Source organism: Schistocerca piceifrons, chromosome 1 (genome assembly GCF_021461385.2).
Source record: "Schistocerca piceifrons isolate TAMUIC-IGC-003096 chromosome 1, iqSchPice1.1, whole genome shotgun sequence".
In the NCBI taxonomy this organism is placed as follows: domain Eukaryota; kingdom Metazoa; phylum Arthropoda; class Insecta; order Orthoptera; family Acrididae; genus Schistocerca; species Schistocerca piceifrons.
The window spans coordinates 1,195,368,752-1,195,385,939 of record NC_060138.1 but is presented as its reverse complement, the minus strand read 5'-3'; the positions used below and the strand labels follow the sequence as shown (position 1 = coordinate 1,195,385,939).

General features: G+C 45.8%; 1 pseudogene; it reads right to left on the bottom strand.

Annotated features, from left to right (window-relative positions):
- Positions 1-8,120: 8,120 nt before the first annotated feature.
- Positions 8,121-8,238, bottom strand: LOC124723607 (annotated as a pseudogene).
- Between the last annotated feature and the right edge of the window lie 8,950 nt (positions 8,239-17,188).

The following is a 17,188-nucleotide window of genomic DNA, read 5'->3' as shown; positions in this document are numbered from 1 at the left end:
GCTGGGAAGTGGCGGTGCGGTCCCCTACGGCACTGCGTAGGATCCTACGGTCTTGGCGTGCATCCGTGCGTCGCTGCGGTCCGGTCCCAGGTCGACGGGCACGTGCACCTTCCGCCGACCACTGGCGACAACATCGATGTACTGTGGAGACCTCACGCCCCACGTGTTGAGCAATTCGGCGGTACGTCCACCCGGCCTCCCTCATGCCCACTATACGCCCTCGCTCAAAGTCCGTCAACTGCACATACGGTTCACGTCCAAGCTGTCGCGGCATGCTACCAGTGTTAAAGACTGCGATGGAGCTCCGTATGCCACGGCAAACTGGCTGACACTGACGGCGGCGGTGCACAAATGCTGCGCAGCTAGCGCCATTCGACGGCCAACACCGCGGTTCCTGGTGTGTCCGCTGTGCCGTGCGTGTGATCATTGCTTGTACAGCCCTCTCGCAGTGTCCGGAGCAAGTATGGTGGGTCTGACACACCGGTGTCAATGTGTTCTTTTTTCCATTTCCAGGAGTGTATTTGTGTGTGTGTGTTGTGTTACGATTTTTTTGGAGGAACTTGTGGCACTGTCTCCAGTGGTCACAGGTTCCTTTCGCTGTCGTAACACATCACATGTATACTGTCACATTTGTAAACAAATATGGCGTCTGGAGGCAGTGCCACAAGTTCCTCCAAAAAAATCGTAACACAACACACACACAAACGTCATACTAAATAACGTAAATCCACCCGATGATGGAGGTTTAAGCCTTTGAAACGCGTCGTGGAAATAAATAAAACGGTGAATGGTTACAGTAAACTTGTGGTTTCATTTAATACTTTCACACCCATTATGCAGTTCTGATAAGAGTCCACCGGACTTTGATTAGTTTCACAAATAGAAGGAACAACTCGGTGGAAATCGTTTACATGCAACCGATGAAGCTTCCACTGAGGTGATCCGAGTAATCAGACAGTTCAGCAATGAATGTGTCCTATTCGGAATTCAGAATTTGCCAAGAATGGAGATTGTCTTGAACGCCTGTAAAGGTATTTTGTAAAATAAAATATTTTCTTGAGTTCTGTCTTCCAGGGTGTAGAACTTTTGAAATGACCCTCATATGATGGCGGTAGTACAATCGTCGTCAACTTCAAATGCCAGTTCTCTACATTTGTCAACAGTGTTTTACGAAAAGAGCGGTGTCTCCCCCACAGGGATTCCCATTTCTGTTCACGAAGCATCTCTGTAACATTCGCTAGATGATCGCATCTGCCGGAGACAAATCTGGCAGCACAGTTTAATACAGTTCAGGAGCAGGAAGTACCCAGATCGAGACTCGACCCGCTTCTCCGTTTAGTTCTGAATATACATAAACTGGCAGGAGAGCAACCGACCTGCCTCCGGATGCAGTTGCAGATCAGCTGCTGCGGTGAACTCGGGGCCGGCTATTAGACCCGCCATATTTAGGTGTCGCTGATGAACTAATTCCGGGGGAAGATGGAAATGAAGCCGCGCCGCCGAACAATCGGCGCCGCCATTGTGGGGGCGGCACAATGCGCCCGATTTAGTGGCAGGCAAACCTCCACCTCCCCAGGAGGGCTGCCTCTGCTAAAGGTGCAGAAACGTGGACTCTGGCTCCGGGCTCTCAGCCAAACCTACGCGAATCCACTCTGAAGTAGCTACTCGTTTACTGTTGTCACAGTTGAAGACCTCGCGGCTGTAAACAGCGATAGGGAACAGTAAATGAGAAACACATTTGTTGCTAGTAACCCTCTAAGAAAAAAATTAAAAAAAGTACACCACAAAAAAATTATCTCAATGGGATGAAAATCGGTAGGTGTGTTCAATACACACAGACAAAAAAATGATTACAATATCAGAAAAATCGGATGATTTATTCAAGAGAAAGCGATTCACAAACTGAGCAAGTCAGTAACGTGTTGGTCCACCTTTGGTCCAAAAGCAAACACTTATTCGCCTTGGTATTGATGACAGAGTTTTTGCATGTCGTCCTGAGGAAAATCATGCCACAACCTGTTCAACTGGCGCAGACCGTTAGAAGCCCAAGTTGGTTAGAGGGCGCTAACCGTCATCCTGAGGAATATCATGCCACAATCTGTCCAACTGGTGCAGACCATCAGAAGCCTAAGTTTGTTAAGGGGCCCTATCCGTAATGCTCCAAACGTTCTCATGTGGGGGGGGGGGGGGGGGAGATCTGTCGATATTTCTGGCCAAGGTAGGGGTTGGCAAGCACGAAGACAGGCTGTAGAAACTCACGCCGCACCTTCTTGCTGAAATGTAAGCCCAGGAGAGTTTGCCATGAGGGGCAATAAAAAGGGGTGTCGAATGTCGCCGACTTACCAATGTACAGTAATGATGCCACGCATGATCAAGAAGGGGGTCCTACAATGAAAAGAAATGGCGGTGCAGACCATCACTCCTGGCTATCAGGACGCATGGTGGGCGAGAGTAAGGTTGGTTCCCTACCACTGCCTGAGGCTTGTCCAGACACGTCATCGCTGATCACAGGGGCTCGATTCCATAAGGACCCCTCGTCAAGACAGCTCTACTCCAGTCTGGAGACGTCCCAGACAATGATGGGATACCAGCTTGGGTTCGCTGGCCAAACCGCCCGACAACAGTAGTGACGGTCTGGTGTGCCATTTATTTTCACAGCGACACCCCTTTCCCAGCGGTACGTTGACGGTACTCTACGTCCAGTTTTGTAGCCCTTCATTGTAAGCCGTCCTGAACTTACATTTCAGCAAGGTAATTTCCACCCGCACACAGTGACAGTTGGGTTTCTGACGATCTAACGCGCCAGTTTGGCAGAATTTGGCCTGGTAACCCTGAGGAGAACATCCAGCAACTCTATCAATTTACACCACGTGATCAAAAGTATCTGGACACATGGCTAAAAATGACTTACAAGATCGTGTCGCCCTCCATCGATAATACTGGATTCAATATGGTGTTGGACCCTCTGAGCTTTGATGACAGCTTCCAGTCTCGCATGAATATTTTCAATCAGATGCTGGAAGGTTTCTTGGGGAAAGGCAGCTCATTCTTCACTGAGTGCTGCACTAAGGAGAAACATTGATGTCGGTCGGTGAGGCCTGGCACGAAGTCGAAGTTCCAAAACATCCCAAAAAGCGTTCTATAGGATTCCGCTCAGGCCTCTGTGCAGGCCAGTCCATTACAGGGGTATTATTGATGTGTAACCACTCCGCCACAGGCCGTGCATTATGAACAGGTTATCTATCTTGTTGAAAGATGCAGTCCCCATCCCCGAAGTGCTCTCCAACAGTGGGAAGCAAGAAGATGCTTAAAACGTCAATGTAGGCCTGTGTTGTGCTAGTGCCACGCAAAACAACAAGGGGTGCAAGCCGTCTCCATGAAAAACACGACCACACTATAATTTTACTGTTGGCACTAAACACCCTGGCAGATGACGTTCATCGGGGATTGGCCCTACCCACACCCTGCCATCAGATCGCTACATGGTATACCATGATTCGTCAGTCCACACAAAGTTTTTCCACTGTTCAATCGTCCAATGTTTACGCTCGTTACACCAAGCGAGGTGAATCCCGGAATGGTTCCTACTATAAGACAACGACCAACTACCTATCCTATCCACTTCACACTAGACCATTAAATTTCGAAATGGCTGTATATATGAATTACGTTTTTCTTCTTTGTCTTAAATTGTACTGCTACGGCATGCTCGATGTCCTTGTAAAAGTGATCCGTGGATGAATAAATCGCTACCACTGAACATGATACATGGATGAATGAAACTGCAATCAGGATTACTGTTTCTCCTACTTGTTTTTGTAGATGCAGCCGCTGACTCCAGATACTTTTCTAGTTCCTGTAGGTCCCGTTGATTTCAGTAACTCGTAAGGAATTCAATAAGCTAAACGGCAATTCCGACTCCCGTCACGCCATATTGACGATAAGTTCCCCCGCTGTATGTTTAATGTCCCTCCTACCTGTGTTCTGCAACGCCCCACGGCAAGTAGAAAAAAAATCTCCCCTCCGGCATTGTTTCGTGTGTGTGTGTGCGTGCGTGTGTGTGTGTGTGTGTGTGTGTGTGTGTGTGTGTGTGCGTGCGTGCGTGAGTGTGTAGTCGGCCTCCGCCGCCGGCGTTTAAAGCCACGAGCGCCCCGACAGATTACAGAGAGGGCCGAGGCGATCAATAGCCGTGTAATATTTACCCACGGACAATAAATGGTTTCCATCGCCAGGGCTGTAATTTGAACCGCCATTACGACTTCTGGTCCTGTCAATAAAATATAAGCGTGTCTCTGTCGCGCGGACATTTAAGCCGGGTCGTAAAACCGGATTATAATAACGAGCAATATCTGTCGTAAAGTGATTCCGCCAGATCACGTGTTGCGCGCGCAGCGAGGGGGAAAAAACTGTCGCTTATAAAATAAAATAAATCTGGCTTTGAATAGGGATGCGGTGAATAATTTAATATCGGACCGAGTTTATCGTCACTGGATACGCCATCAGTGGATAACATACGACCCGATAGCGTTCCCGTTGAATGTGGCGTTCAGTGGAACGTGGTGCGGTATCAGGTAACTCGTAACAACAACTCACACGTACATTAGATCTTTACAACCGCATTAATATTACGTCAAACCCCTGTTTAACTTTGTCTTCGTAATTCGGAGACACATAATTTAAATTATACGACATCCGTCCACAACTACAAAAAATCTGGCAGCTGCTGAAAAAAAAAGAAGAAAAGAAAACTGCATAGACTGTAACAAAAGGGTACTCCCAAACTTTTCGGACACATTCACTACATACACTCCTGGAAATGGAAAAAAGAACACATTGACACCGGTGTGTCAGACCCACCATACTTGCTCTGGACACTGCGAGAGGGCTGTACAAGCAATGATCACACGCACGGCACAGCGGACACACCAGGAACCGCGGTGTTGGCCGTCGAATGGCGCTAGCTGCGCAGCATTTGTGCACCGCCGCCGTCAGTGTCAGCCAGTTTGCCGTGGCATACGGAGCTCCATCGCAGTCTTTAACACTGGTAGCATGCCGTGACAGCGTGGACGTGAACCGTATGTGCAGTTGACGGACTTTGAGCGAGGGCGTATAGTGGGCATGAGGGAGGCCGGGTGGACGTACCGCCGAATTGCTCAACACGTGGGGCGTGAGGTCTCCACAGTACATCGATGTTGTCGCCAGTGGTCGGCGGAAGGTGCACGTGCCCGTCGACCTGGGACCGGACCGCAGCGACGCACGGATGCACGCCAAGACCGTAGGATCCTACGCAGTGCCGTAGGGGACCGCACCGCCACTTCCCAGCAAATTAGGGACACTGTTGCTCCTGGGGTATCGGCGAGGACCATTCGCAACCGTCTCCACAAAGCTGGGCTACGGTCCCGCACACCGTTAGGCCGTCTTCCGCTCACGCCCCAACATCGTGCAGCCCGCCTCCAGTGGTGTCGCGACAGGCGTGAATGGAGGGACGAATGGAGACGTGTCGTCTTCGGCGATGAGAGTCGCTTCTGCTTTGGTGCCAATGATGGTCGTATGCGTGTTTGGCGCCGTGCAGGTGAGCGCCACAATCAGGACTGCATACGACCGAGGCACACAGGGCCAACACCCAGCATCATGGTGTGGGGAGCGATCTCCTACACTGGCCGTACGCCACTGGTGATCGTCGAGGGGACACTGAATAGTGCACGGTACATACAAACCGTCATCGAACCCATCGTTCTACCATTCCTAGACCGGAAAGGGAACTTGCTGTTCCAACAGGACAATGCACGTCCGCATGTATCCTGTGCCACCCAACGTGGTCTAGAAGGTGTAAGTCAACTACCCTGGCCAGCAAGATCTCCGGATCTGTCCCCCATTGAGCATGTTTGGGACTGGATGAAGCGTCGTCTCACGCGGTCTGCACGTCCAGCACGAACGCTGGTCCAACTGAGGCGTCAGGTGGAAATGGCATGGCAAGCCGTTCCACAGGACTACATCCAGAATCTCTACGATCGTCTCCATGGGAGAATAGCAGCCTGCATTGCTGCGAAAGGTGGATATACACTGTACTAGTGCCGACATTGTGCATGCTCTGTTGCCTGTGTCTATGTGCCTGTGGTTCTGTCAGTGTGATCATGTGATGTATCCGACCCCAGGAATGTGTCAATAAAGTTTCCCCTTCCTGGGACAATGAATTCACGGTGTTCTTATTTCAATTTCCAGGTGTGTAATTAATAAACTTTTTATGAACTGTTTTGAGCCTTATCCTTAACGTGTATTCCATATGCAGCGGTCGTGTGAAACCTAACGGGCTGTGTTCATCCACGAGGATAAGAAGGTAACAGATAAATGTATCCAGCCTGAAGCTGCTTTCTTTGCCTTCTGAAAGGCGTTCGCCACAGTTCTACAGGTCGCCTGATGAGCAAAATACGAGCTTACGGGATATTTGACCAGATTTGTGGCAGCACTGAGTTCCTGCCAAATAGAATACAGCATTTCGTTCTTAAGGGGCTCCGGAAAGGCTCAAAATCATGAAAAGTTCAATTTTTACTTTTTTGCGTTTTCTGAATCTGCAGACTATTACCTTTTAATAGATATATAATTTATTCAATTCCGAAGACTACAACTATTTTTAAATTTTTTTTGAAATGTGTTCTACATGGGCGTGACCCACTGTAGAGCTGTTAAACTGCTGTCAAATGGTGTTATTATTAACGTCCGAGATAAAGTATGTGTTGTGGCTAACCTGTGATGGTTCAATATATATCGCTGGTGTGATTGTCGATTGTTTCATGTTTATTTACTCTGTCGTTATCTCGAAAATACTCGTAATTAATTCTGATCCTTGAGTCTCTGTTTTGTTGAAGTATAATAATGAGTAAAAGTAAAGTTATTAGAAATCCTCTGAAGGCTTTTAAGAAAAGGAGAAATGTTGGAAAGCCAAAGGTATGTGTTATTACTGTACACAATAAAGACGATAATCAAGTGAGTGAACCTAACCTCTCAAGTACACCTGCCCATAGCAGTTAAAGTGGGAAAGAAAATACTTCACAGAAGAAGCTTGGTTCAATGAGTGAAAACTATGAATGTTTTATGGGTGAATCGGATGTGAATGAAATATTTGATATGTCGGTTCTCAAAGGAATTTTTTCAAACTGTGTAAGATGTATTCATTGTAGTGAAGTTGGTCTGGAACTCTCCATAATAAAGCACGTAGGACTTGCTAGTGAAATACAACTGAAATGTGATAAGTGTTCATACATGACCACCTTTTGGAACAGTGTTGCAGTAACTGCAACTGAAGAAAATGGTAGCAAAATCGACGAACACAACAACGAGCGATGCTTGCTTTAGACAAGGAACGCCTTCGGGCTGCAGACAGGGCTGTAAAGAGTCTAGAAATACAAGCAAGAGTAAACAGGAGGAGGAACAAGAGGAAGCTGGAGGAGGAGTTTCCAGAGGATGAAGATAATCCATCCTATGGACCTGGAATGCACTAAAAAGTTAATCCAATCTTTGTCGCTCGATTCCCAAAACTTTTATTTTCTCATACTAATTACATGTTTTCTAAGGATCTTCCAAATATATTTGTTTCAGACTTTCAGTAAATGTTACACAGTACCTTCTGCATAATTTAACACAGCCTTTTTTCCAAAAAACTGTATATTTTTGAATATATAAATAAAAAATTGCAAAAAAATGTTGTGAATTTTCATTACAATTGAAAAAAATCATCTTTAATAACTGAGCTAAAATTTTGTAAGATCCCTGTGTTAAGTTGTAGCCCATATTCCAATAAATAATCTGTAAAAAGTTCAACTTCCTACCTCAAATACTTTGTGAGGAAAGATGTAATTTATGAGCGTTATTTTAACATTGCAAGTATAGGGCGTTCCGGAGCCCGTTAAGTAGACTCCGTCCGAACAGGACGTGGAAGGCCCAACGGTACCGACCGGTCGCCGTGTCATCCTCAGAACTCAGGCGTTACTGGATGCGGATGTGGAGGGGCATGTGGTCAGCACATCGCTTTCCCGGCAGTATGGCAGTTTAGGAGACCGGGCCGCTACTTCTCAATCAAGTAACTCCCCAGTTTGCCTCACAATGGCTGAGTGCACCCCGCTTGCCAACAGCGCTCGGCATACCGGATGGTCACCCATTCAAGTGCTATCCCAGCCCGACAGAGCTTAACTACGGTGGTCTGGCAGGAACCGGCGTGACCACTGTGGCAAGGCCGTTGGCCGTCACGTTCTTTACGGAAAGAAATCTTGAGACCTAAAAGTACTCATAGGGAGCGTTATGTAAACATTACCGCTCTTGTAGTTAAAATCTACATCTACGTCCATCTTCGGGAAGCCACCTGACAGTGTGTGGCGGAGGGTAGCCTAGTACCTCTATCGGTTCTCCCTTTTATTCCAGACTCGTATTGTTCGTGGAAAGAAAGATTGTCGGTATGCCTCTGTGTGAGCTCTAAGCTCTCTGATTTTATCCTCGTGGTGTCTTCGCGAGATGTATGTAGGAGGGAGCAATATACTGCTTGACTCCTCGGTGAAGGTATGTTGTCGAAACTTCAACAAAAGCCCGTACGGAGCTACTTAGTGCCTCTCTTGCAAAGTCTTCCACTAGATATGAAACTTCCTGGCAGATTAAAACTGTGTGCCCGACCGAGACTCGAACTCGCGACCTTTGCCTTTAGCGGGCAAGTGCTCTACCATCTGAGCTACCGAAGCACAACTCACGCCCGGTACTCACAGCTGTACTTCTGCCAGTATCTCGTCTCCTGTCTTCCAAACTTTGGCAGAAGTAAAGCTGTGAGTTCCGGGCGTGAATCGTGATTCGGTAGCTCAGATGGTAGAGCACTTGCCCGCGAAAGGCAAAGGTCCCGAGTTCGACTCTCGGTCGGGCACACAGTTTTAATCTGCCAGGAAGTTTCATATCAGCGCACACTCCGCTGCAGAGTGAAAATCTCATTCTTCCACTAGAGTTTATCTATCATCTCCGTAACGCTTTCGCGGTTACTAAATGATGCTGTAACGAAGCGCGCAGCTCTTCGTTGGATCTTCTCTATCTCGTCTGTCAACCCTATCTGGTATGGATCCCACACCGGTGAACAGTATTCAAGCAGTGGGCGAACAAGTGTACTGTAACCTACTTCCTTTGTTTTCGGACTGCATTTCCTTAGGATTCTTCCAATAAATCTCAGTCCGGCATCTGCTATACCGACGATTAATTTTATATGCTCCTTCCATTTTAGATCACTCCTAATGCCTACTCCCAGATAATTTACGGAATTAACTGCTTCCAGTTGCTTACTTGCCACATTGTAGGTAATGATAAAGGATCTTTCTTGCTATGTATTCGCAGCACATTACACTTAACTACGTGGAGATTTAGTTGCCATTCCCTGAACCATGGGTCAATTCGTTGCAGATTATCCTGGATTTCAGTACAATTTTCCATTGTTAAAACCTCTCGATGTTCTACAGCATCATCCGCAAATAGCCTCAGTGAGCTTCTGATGTTATACACAAGGTCATTTATATATATTGTGAATAGCAACGGTCCTACGACACTCCCCTGCAGCACATCAGAAATCACTCTTAATTATTAAGACTTATTTCCAAAGAGAATGACACGCTGCGTTCTATTATCTAGGAATTGTTCAATCTAGTCACACAATTGGTACGATAGTCCATATGCTCTTACTTTGTTCATTAAACGACTGTGGGGAACTGTATTAAACGCCTTGCGGAAATCAAAAGACACGGCATCTACCTGGGAACCCGTGTCTATGGCCCTCTGAGGCTCGTAGACGAATAGCGCAAGCTGGGTTTCACACGATCGTCTATTTCTAAGCCCATGCTGATTCCTACAGAGTAGATTTGTAGTCTCCAGAAAAGTCATTATACTCGAACATAATACGTGTTCCAAAATTCTACAACTGATAGACGTTACAGATATACTCCCTTCTTGGAAACGGGGATGACCTGTGCCCTTGTCCAATGTTTTGGAACTCTACGCTCTTCTAGAGACCTACGGTACACCGCTTCAAAGAGGAGGGCAAGTTCCTTCGCGTACTCTGTGTAAAATCGAACTGGTATCCCATCAGGTCCAGCGGCCTTTCCTCTTTTGAGCGATTTTAATTGTCTTTCTATGCCTCTGTCATCTGTTTCGATATCTACCATTTTGTCATCTGTGCGACAGTCTAGAGAAGGAACTACAGTGCGCCAGCCGGTGTGGCCGAGCGGTTCTAGGCGATACAGTCTGGACCCGCGCGACCGCTACGGTCGCAGGTTCGAATCCTGCCTCGGGCATGGATGTGTGTGATGTCCTTAGGTTAGTTAGGTTTAAGTAGTTCTAAGTTCTAGGGGACTGATGACCTCAGAAGTTAAGTCCCATAGTGCTCAGAGCCATTTGAACTACAGTGTAGTCTTCCTTTGTGAAATAGCTTTGGAAAAAGACATTTAGTATTTCGTCCTTGAGTCTGTCATCCTCTGTTTCAGTACCATTTGGGTCACAGAGTGTCTGGACATTTTGTTTTGATCCACCTACCGCTTTGACATAAGACCAAAATTTCTTAGGAGTTTCTGTCAAGTCAGTACATTGAACTTTACTTTCGAATTCATTGAACACCTCTCGCATAGCTCTCCTCACACTACATTTCGCTTCGTGTAGTTTTTGTTTGTCTGCAAGGCTTTGGCTATTTTTATGTTTGCTGTGAAGTTACCTTTGCTTCCGTAGCAGTTTTCTAACTTGGTTGTTTTACCACGGTGGCTCTTTTCCATCTCTTACTATCTTGTTTCGCACTTCTGCGTTATTAGGCCTAATAATCGAGAAGATTTTAACTACAGTGACAACGGTCACGAAAGCCTGCAAAATTACATTACCGCTCTTAATACATGTAGGAGGGCGTGCTGAAAAGTAAAGTCGCAGGCTTTTATGTGAAAACTCTTAGAGCTTTTTAAGTAAATCAAACGTTATTAACATTCTACATCTTTATTCTTAAACACATAATTACCCTGGCGACGAACATATTTCTCCCATCGGAGACCAGTTTTCTGGTACCGTCACCGTAGAATGTTTGAACTTTATGGAGCCGCAACCTCAACTGTTCTTACACCACTGCATCACTATCAAGTGAACTCCTCAAAGGCGTTCTTCATGTTTCGGAAACAGATGAAAATCGGATAGGGCCAAATCAGAACAATATGAAGGATGATAGAAGACAGTGAACTGAAGGCGTCAGATTGTTGCAGATATATTGTTGCACATATGTGACGCAGCATGTGAAAGTTGCTGGATTGGGACGGGTTACGCCTGTAACTGAAATATCAGATCTGAAGATGGTTCTGGATGAACCGAAACCGATCAGATGAATAAAAAAAATTTTGCAATCAAGACGGATTATAAGTAACATTGTCTGGCATTGTCATGCTAAAAGAAAAGGTGCTCCTTGTGTGGACAAACTCTTCGAATTCTAAACTCGATTACACCGTGCTATGTCGTCCATACAAGACACAGCCAGGGCAAAAGCACCATAGGCGCAAAGATGCGAGCTGCTGCCAGTGCCACAGTGTTGGCAGTGCCGTGGAGTTTCGCCACTTGCGAGTTTCACCAGCGCCACGGGCGGCGCTGAGAATGAAGATATCGACCCCGCCTCGGCCAACTGCCGGACGAATACAGTCCGCCAAAGACCGGACGACAACAGACAGAAGGATACTCCCAAGATAGCTCTCGCCCACTTAGTAATAGATCATCGTCCAGGGATTACAAGGGGACCATCAGAAGTGTAAATAATGCATTTTGATGGGTCTCGGATGTGTTGTAGAGGGACGTGCCTTGAGTATGAAGCTATACGCATTTTTAGCGACGGGCCTTGGTTTTCGATAGAAAATCAGAAGCATCTTCGGTGGTATTAAAAGTAAGGGTGTCAACATTACGAGTGCAATGGGAACTGCACAGTTAAACGAAGAGGAGAGATCAGATATGGGCAGAGTCACTGAAGGCCTCTACAGAGGGGAGAACTTCTCTGACGACGTGATAGCAGAAGAAAAGAAAATATTTAAGACAGAGTATCCATTATTAGAATCAGGGTTTGACAGAACTTTGGAAGAAGTGCGATCAAATAGGGGAGGAGTGATAGATAACATCCCTTCAGAATGTCTAAAAGCAGTGGGGAACTGACAATCAAACGACTATTCAAGCTGATATGTAAAACCTATGAGACTTGTAACACACCATCAGACTTCCGAAAAAAAATCATCGTTAAAATCCCGAAGATAGCAAGGGCTGTTATGTGCGAGAATTGCCGCACAATCAGCTTTACATTTCACGCATCCAAGATGCTGACAAGAATAATATAAATGGATGCAAGCCTTCAGAAAAATCACGACACGTTCACAGGATCTGTAAAAAAGAAAAAGCGTTCAACATTGTAAAATGGAGCAAAATGTTTGGATTTATGAGAAAAAGTGGAGTAAGCTGTAAGGAGACACAGGTAATGTACAGTATGTGCAAAACCCAAAGTAGACAGTAGGTAAGGAAGTGCAAACACGAAGTGCTCGCATTGAAAAAGCTATAAGAGAAGGATGCAATCTTTCTCCCCTGCTGTTCAATCTATACTGAAGAAGCAGCGGCGAAAATACGAGGAATGTCCGAGAGTGTAATTAATATTCAGAATGAAAGGATATCAGTGACAGGACTCAGTGATGACATTGCTATGCTCATTGAAAGTTAAGAAGAATTACAGGACTTGTTGAATGGAATAAAAAAGGCTAATTGAATGGAATAAACAGGCTAAACAGCACAGAATATCGATTCACAGTAAATCAAAGAAAGACCATACTAAAGATGAGTAGCAGAAACTGGAGTAGCATTAAATTTAATATAAAAAATAGGGATGACGAAGTTGTCAGAGTTAAGGAGTTCTGTTTTGGAAGCAAAATAACACATGTTGGACGAAGCACGGAGGACGTAAAAAGGAGACTGGCACAAGCAAAGAAGGAATTTCCAGGTCAAAATAGCCCACTTGAATCAATTATCGGCCTTAATTTGAGAAAAAAATATCTGAGAATGTGCATTTGGAGCACAGCATTGTATGGTAGTGAGACATGGACTGTGGGGAAACAGGAAAAGAAGAGAAGAATAGTTCAAATGGCTCTGAGCACTATGGGACTTAACAACTGAGGTCATTAGTCCCCTAGAACTTAGAACTACTTAAACCTAACTAACCTAAGGACACCACACACATCCATGCCCGAGGCAGGATTCGAACCTGCGACCGTAGCGGTCGCGCGGTTCCAGACTGAAGCGCCTAGAACCACTCGGCCACTTCGACCGGCGAAAAGAAGAGAATCGAAGCGTTTGAGATGTAGTGCTACAGGAGGATAGGTTGACTGGTAAGGCTTGAGGAAGATGATCGCAGAATCGACGAAGGAAGGAACATACGGAAAACACTGGTAAGACGAGGAGGCGCAATGATAGGTCATGTGTTAAGACATTGGGAAATAACATCCACGGTACTAGAGGTAGCTGCACAGGGTAAAATATATAGGGGAAGAGAGAGGTTGTACATTCCTTTCTTTTCGGGTTTTCTCACCGTCCATGACTGACTTCCATAGCACTCCGTCTTCAGGCCACGGGTGGCCGATCGGGACCATCTGACCGCCGTGCCATCCTCGGTGGAAGATGCGGATAGGAGGGGCGTGGGGTCAGTACACCGCTCTCCCAGTCGTTGTGATGGTATTCTTAACCGAAGCCGCTACTATTCGGTCGAGTAGCTCCTCAATTGGCATCACGAGGCTGAGTGCACCCCGATGTCTAACTGCCATGCAACGCAATACAAGCGCCGTGCATTCCCAGAAATTTCTTTCCGAAATTAAGTCCTAGTAAGATTTCTTTTAGCGAGAAGTGCCTTTCTTGAATGTCTGGTCTGCTTCTTGCATTACCTTTGCTACGGCTGCCGTGCGTTATTTCACAGTATCCGTTCACTTTCTCTGCTACGTGGTGCCCAATTTTGATCCTAAGTTTACCTCTAATTTAAATTCTGCTGTCCCTGATTTGTTAAATTATTATTTGGTTTACTTTCAGTCTATATCATTTGCTCATTACATGGTTCATTCCACTCAGTGTACACCGGCCTCATAAGCACACAGAACGGTAATGTCATCAACGAATCTTACAGATATTCAAGTTGAATTTTAATAGCCGGCCGCGGTAGACGTGCGGTTCTAGGCGCTGCAGTCCGGAACCGCGGGACTGCTACGGTCGCAGGTTCGAATCCTGCCTCGGGCATGGATGTGTGTGGTATCCTTAGGTTAGTTAGGTTTAAGTAGTTCTAAGTTCTAGGGGACTGATGACCTAAGATGTTAAGTCTCATAGTGCTCAGAGCCATTTGAACCATTTTGAATTTTCATCCAACTGTATAGTCTGAACTGTAATGGAGGTAGACTGAATTCTTTCCTTACAACCTTTTCAATCCGAGCATTTCCCTCTTATCTTCGAATGGTAATGTTCTCTTTTTTTATTGTACATACTGCAACTCACCAACTTTCCCTCCCTATTGCTTCAATTTTTGTTAGAAATACGAACATTTTGTACTGTTTTGCAATGTCGAAGAAATCCGATGAATGTGACTATTTATTTTAAGTTTTTCCCATATTATCAAGCGCAGAAGTCAGAACTGCTTCTCTGGTGCCTTTTTCTCTCCTAAAGCCAAAATTTACACGTAACGGATCTTCAATTACACCCTTAAATTGTAGCATCGAAACTACGGCCTTACCTCTCTGAGACGGTGACAAGTTAAGTACGGTATGTATCTTGAGTGTGAATGGAAGAAAGGTCTGGAGAAATTATCAGTCAATCTGTAGAGAGCAAGCCTCGGGATTGTGGCGTGCGATCCGACACCCACTGGAAAACACGTACCTGTAACCTTGGAACTCCACTCTGCGGTAAGTTTCCTTGCTCCGCGCTGGGAGTTTAACTGATGTGCACTTCGACCTCATCTGGTGCTTGCTAGGGGAGGGGGAAGACGCTACGCACGTTGAAAGAGATACGGATACAGGATTTGCTCGTGAAGTACGTGCCATGAGATGTATAAAATACTATGACGACATGTGGGGAAGCAAGTGAAAGTATCTAACCAAAATTGTGTCCTTTCCAATTAGTGAAAGTATCAATGATAAAATTGTTTCAAATTAATTATTCAACACTGTGAACTTCTTTCTTGCAATCCTCCATTTTGCCAGTAATGAGGCATGTATTTGACTGTTGCCTTGAAAAATGCCAGTTGTGCAGTGGCATAAAATTAGTTATTTGAAATAACTTTGCTCTGATAACTTTAGTTATACCAAAATCGATTTCAAACCATGAACTGCACATATATATTGCATGGAGGCCTCATTTTCTTTGCGTTCTTTCATTGGTGGTTAACTTTACTTTACTACTAACTTTCATATTCAAGACAAGCAAAGGATGTGGATTATGATTCAGGCTGTTAGATTTAAGCACAATGTTGATTTTGCAAAAAATTTAAGTCATACACAGAAACTACCATTTCCAACATTTTTGTAGCACGAATAACTCTTACAAAAAATTTTACAAAACGTTTACTGCGTCAAACCTTGGACAAACTCTGAACATTATCTAACAAAAAGCATTTTTGAAATAATTATATATCTTCTCTCATTTACGTGCTAAAGTCTGTTCAGTGTAATTGTGTAGCGAGCGCGAGTCCTACCTTAAAGCTGTCACCAAACGTCTGCTTCCTCTGGGCACCTAGCTGCGACTCACGAATGTTTTTACTGCGCGCTCTCGGCTCTCTTTACCATCAAAGATCCTCCTACTCAAAGATATTATACTCATTCCACCTTGCGGTTGGCAACTAGCGACTTCATTTTCTGGATCTATCCTGATCAGACCTTAGCAAATACCTTTCACAAGTGCCGCCTTCTCTAGCTCTTTTCATAGCATAATCGCTTTGTGATGCTCCTACGTAACCTAGTCGCTTTGGTAGATTTTAAGCCCCTGTGGTTTCGGTATGTCCTCGTTCATCTGTTTTAGCTATTTTGTTTGCGTTTGTACCAAATGTTTTACTTCGAAAATTTCTTTATTTCCACAGCAACTCGAGCCACCTAGTGGTCCCACGTCTATGAACATTGTTTCCCAGGTTCGAGATCAACCTGTTGGCTGAACTCTGCGACTTGCCGCAGAACAATCGGGCAGCCTGCTGGAATCAGTCCCATAACGCCGGTACGCCACTGGTTTCTTCAGGTTCTCTTGTTGAGAATTCGCACGGGAGATGCACTGCGGGCCTTAGTATACGGCCCACCAAATTAGAGCCCGGTTAGCTGAGTGGTCAGCGTGACAGACTGTCAATCCAAAGGACCCGGGTTCGATTCCCGGCTGGGTAGGAGATTTTCTCCGCTCAGGGACTAGGTGTTGTGTTGTCCTAATCATCATCATTTCATCCCCATCGACGCGCAGGTCGCCGAAGTGGCGTCAAATCGAAAGACCTGCACCAGGCGAACGGTCTACCCGACGGGAGGCCCTCGCCACACGACATTTCATTTTTTTCAGAGCAGATGAATTTGTTTGTCTCCGGAATGCCCGCACACAACGGTCGTGTATTCCAGCACTAATTGAGTGTCGGTCAGTGTTCGGTGTAACACAATGCCGTAGTGTCGGGACAAAGGGAATGCAGGGATTTAATAGGGGGTATGGCGCCTTCCCCCTGACTTTGCAGATATTTTTTTCCGGTGAGGTGCCTGTCCACGGACACTCATAGATACTTGCAGTACGGGGCCAAGTGATGGAGCCTCCCGTGACCTGCACTAGTTGGAGATCCGCAGTCACTCTACAATGCCTGATTTTGGAGCCTGGCTTTTGCAGCACTGAACGCTAATCGCATCTTAGTTCCCCAGGAGACTATAACTTCGCACGCCATTCTCAGACAGGGATGGATTTTATCTATTCTGATATTTCGTGCGTAGAGTCCGCTACAGACCCTGTAAAGTGCTAACTGTACACGCGCGGTCCCTGAAACATGGGAAGTGGACAGAGAGAACGGCAAACGGCCAGGTACAGTTCCCTGCGCTACTCCGGCTAGGATAGGCCTTGCTGTAGACCTGCCATATCCGGCGCGGACGTTAAATCTGTGTCTGAAGTAGGACGAGATAAGTTTGACGTGTGGTGT